The 4,442-nt window shown below is 42.5% G+C and overlaps 1 long non-coding RNA gene across 1 annotated transcript in view; it reads right to left on the reverse strand.

Moving 5' to 3' along the window:
* LOC121674620 overlaps positions 1 to 1,210 on the reverse strand; it is a 3,286-nt gene extending 2,076 nt beyond the window's left edge. The window contains exon 1 of the long non-coding RNA XR_006019728.1: positions 842 to 1,210. This is a non-coding gene — a long non-coding RNA (uncharacterized LOC121674620). The remainder of the gene's footprint in view (positions 1 to 841) is intronic.
* Between the last annotated feature and the right edge of the window lie 3,232 nt (positions 1,211 to 4,442).

The raw sequence follows: 4,442 nt of genomic DNA on the forward strand, positions 1-4,442 counted from the left end.
ATTGGAGTATTTTGAACAGCCACCCCAAAAAATTGAATTTGTTTCCTATGTGTAGTTCATTAAATACCAGTGAAATATCAGCTTAGCTTTTCTGCTATCAGTAGTCGAGACCGCAAAAGAGGCTCCTTCCTGAACCAGTGGAACTTCATACTGTTGTTGTCTGTGTTGTACATGTCTGGATATAAAGATAATTCATCTTCCAACAGCAATACTTTTATCAATAAAGAAAGCCCTGCAAGACAGGTCAAATCCACATGCACACTGTGCATAGTGTGAAAATTGACTTTCAAATTTTCCTTCACATTTCTACTTCTAATCATCGATCTACTTAGTCCTCCTAAGTCTCAGTCCAAGAATCTGATACAAAGTCAGAGCTGAACTTTGGCTGCGGTCCTGAATCAGAAGTGTAGAAAAAACTGAGCAGGTGAAAAAAAGTCACCTCAACTATTTCAGATGAAAGCTAATTAAAAAAAACCCCAACATTCTGGCAAATACTGAAGCTGATATTTCTATATAATGTAACTCAATTACGAGGTATTTACTAATCACATCGTGTTTATTGTTAACAAATTGTTGCAAGTGCCTGCTACAATGGGCCTCTGTTTAGCCATTACTGGCTATTTGACAAATGCTCTGCAATGTTAGAAGGTCACAGAAGAGTAGTAGAGGAACACTGGGGGAGAAAAAGGGAAGAAAAAAGCCCCCAAAGCCCAACTGTACAGCAAGACCAGACAGTGGGAGAATCTCAGATATGCTCTCTTTAAGTATGGCCATCCCTTATAAGGAAGAAAATCATTGCCAACGTAAAGCACAGCCTGTAGGCAAAGCCTGTGCCACTCACATGTGCCCCCAGCATGTGTCCGTGGTGACGTGTCCATGTACTCATCACAGAAGCATGTTCTGCTCAATGTACAGCTGCAGCGGCTTCCTCCCCAGGGGAGAAAACATCTATATGTCCAGAGAAACAAACACGTGGGTTTAGGTCCGACCCCCCGACCTCCGCATGCTGCAAGCTGCTTCCAGAGCTGAGGGAAAGGAAATGACCCGGAGGAAACAACGCAGGACATCATTCCATGAGTGCACTCTTGTGGTCAGCTGGGAAAAAAAACTCAAACCAACAAACTAAATTGTCATGACAGAAATTAGGTCGATCTGGTCATTACACGGACAGAAAAAACGCCTTTCCTTTTAGTGGTGGTGGTGCCTTTTAGGAGTTTCTGGTTTGTTTTGCTGAATTGCTGGGATTTGGAGTTTCCCGATTATCAGAGCACTCCCAAAGCACTCCTACACTCTCTGTCCGTGCTTGTGAGTGCCGTCTCCTAGTCCCCAATGAGAAAGGCATTTTTAACAAATTGATAAGACAGAATTTTCCCATACAGTCACTATCAGGCAATCAGAGCACTGCATGGTGTGTTAGAAAACAAAAAATGTGCTCTAACTTGGACTAGCCCTCGAGTTCCTCCCCCTTCCTCATCCCAGGGTCAGAGCCAGATAGAGAAACATCTCCCAGGCTACAGCACTTGCATTCCTGAAGCAAATGCCAGATGCAGTCCTGTGTCCTGCGCCTGATCCATTTGCCCACCTACCTTAACTGTTGGGGAATTTCAACAAAGCAGGAAAAACAGTAGCTGTAGGAATGAAAAACCAGCCACTGTATCCAGCATCGGCAGCAAGCATGCAAAATCTATGCGCTGTATCTTATTTGTGTGTTGCCCCATATGCTTTGAGGAGCAATCAGTAAAGCACAGTTTCCCTCATACTGAAAATTTTCCCTCAGAATGAAAATACCTGAGACCTGGGCTTGTAATGCAAACCATGCTTACACTGGGGTTTGTATGGGAGGGTTTTCCTATGGGAATGAGGCAAGGGGAGAAGGGGATTTCCCTTTTTGCTAACATACCATCCCATAAAACACCTAAAATGTCCAAAGAATTGAAGAGGAGATTTAGGTTTGGGCAAGCTATGGTCACAGAATAATTTCATAATTAATGGAGGGATTTCTTCATTTAACTCCAGTGAGCTTTTGGTTCTCCTTGGTGTCAGGAGCAGCCAGGGCTTTCCAAGGGTGGGCAGCATGAGGCAGCAGGCCATATCTGCCAGCAAGGTGCTGCACGGGACAGCTTAAAAACCTCTCTTCCTGCCATTGTTATCCTTGAAGCCCTGGAATTTCGTCCAAATGGATTTGATCCCTTGCTAAACAGCCTGTGCATGCTTCCCTGATTAGGGTATTCCTGTTAGATGAAAAGAAAGATGGGGTGGAAGAAAAGTGGCTTTCTCCACCCCTGCCCAAGCAGCACAAGCATCCTGCTGCATGCTGGACTCCTGGATGGGCACGTGGCTTCGAGGAAAAACAGCTTTCCCATTGCTTAATGGGGGAGCAGGTCTGTGCACCTTGGGTGTGCCCCACAAGCAGTGCTTGCTAAATGGGAGAGAAAATAACTCAAAGTTCTTCATGTAACTTGCATTTGCTTGTGGAAGAAATTTGTTGGTGCCATTTATGACCCAAGCTTTAGGAAAAGTCTTTTATTATGGCAAATTCAAGTCTGAAATGCATTGTAATTTCCTACAGTGCAGCTCTCAGTCTGCCCTAATGCCTTGCAATGCTTGCATGTAGTTCTCAAACCTCTCCATCTGTTTTTCCCCTCATTTTTGTACCAGACTATGGCCTGCTAAATTCCCTTTGCCTTACTAGACCTCAAAATTTCAGGTAACTCAGAATAATCACCAATTAGTATTACCATCTGCTTCCAGCTCTCCCACTTTGTTCTTCTCGATTCTATTTCCTCAATGTTCCTAGAAGAGAATTCACAATTTCTTCCAGGACAAGGCTGCTGATGTCCAAGGACAGGCCACTGCTACCACTGCAACTCTATCACTCATCCCTCTGCCGATACATGAAGGTGTTCCAATAATCAAACTGGAATTCCCAGAAATAGAAGAGCACTTAAAGCAAAAACTACCTTCAAAACACCTGAAACTAAAAGGTCTGGACAGAATATTCCAGATTTAATCAGAAGAGGATCTGGGTGTTCTTGCTTCTGACATAAGACTTCATTCCCTTTGTCTTCACTGGGCTTTGGATCAATGCATGCAAAAAATGTTCCCACTGGGCTTTAACTTTGGCCATTCACCCCACTATGCACTCCTGTACAGCCATGTGCTGTTATTATGGTTCTAATTAGCAAAGGTCACACATCTATATCTATTGTTTCAGCAAAGTTTTGGCCACAAAGTTCACATGATCATACTGAGCTGAAAATAGAGGTTATCAAGCAATCAATCTAAGCACGTTTCTTGCAATTACAGATCCTTATTTGTTTTATACACACCTTCTTCTCCTGCCTTCCCTTCTCCCCAGCTGTACAGCCAGCACACCAGTTGGAGCAGCGCTGTTGCTTTGTTGTGAGCAGTGACCCTGCATCATGGAGACAGCTGAATTAAATCCTATCGCTGTACCCATCTAAAGTGACATGGTGACAGGGGTGACATGGGTGTGCCTTGGCAGCCACATGGCAGTAAATGATGTTACAGCAAAGACACACCATTGGAGCAGACAAAGCACATCGAGTTAAACCTCAAGCCAGGCTGCTCGTAGCCGGTGGATCCAAATGATTGACTGAGAATTCTCTCAGTGCCAAAACAGTAATGGGAGATAAAAAGGGATTTGGATGCTGTTCCCTTTTCACTCTCATCCAGAATCCAAAGAAACAAACATTACACATGCACACAATCAGGTATTTTGAAACAAAAGTGCCAAAGAAGTTTGAAATTGTGGAGCAAAGTCTGTTCTTAGCATCACTGTCAGTAGTTGTGTAAACAACATCAAAACTTTGGCCCTTCCAATTTAATAGAATTTTCATCTTCTTCTGATCAAAAAGCTTATACCTGATAAGTTACATAAAGTGATTATTATTTGGTATATCTCTCTATGTGGCTGTTTTCTCATTTACATTTCACCCATCTTGGACTGTGTTGTTGAATGAGACAATTTTACTTTTATATTCATCCTGTCATTTTTTTGGTTCTAAGGAGCTAGCATGAGGTAGTTATGCTTGGATCACAGCAATGAATGCTGATACTCAAAATTTGCAAAAGGATAGCTTAAAATAGCTTATTAATCAAATTAATTCAATACCTGGAAACTATTATATGGATAGTATTACCTGTTTACGCCCTGCTTAAGAGACTATGGCTCTTAGAGATTCAGGTTACTGATACGTGTGCTCTGCTGCCACACTCTGCTTTTCACTGACTTTAAATGCCATGTTGAAAAACCGTGACATTAAGAATACTTCAGCTGGGGCTCTTTTTATTTGCATTCTGCCCAGAGACCCATTAAGCCCTATGCTGTTCTCAGAAGCAAAATGATGTCTAGAATCTCTTTTTCTGCATTTTGTGCTCTATTTATGAAAAATCAGATTTCCTCATAATTAAGTGACACT

The sequence above is a fragment of the Corvus kubaryi genome, unplaced genomic scaffold (assembly GCF_017639235.1).
Source record: "Corvus kubaryi isolate FWS band 111438036 unplaced genomic scaffold, C.kubaryi_AGA036_p1.0 69, whole genome shotgun sequence".
NCBI lineage: Eukaryota > Metazoa > Chordata > Aves > Passeriformes > Corvidae > Corvus > Corvus kubaryi.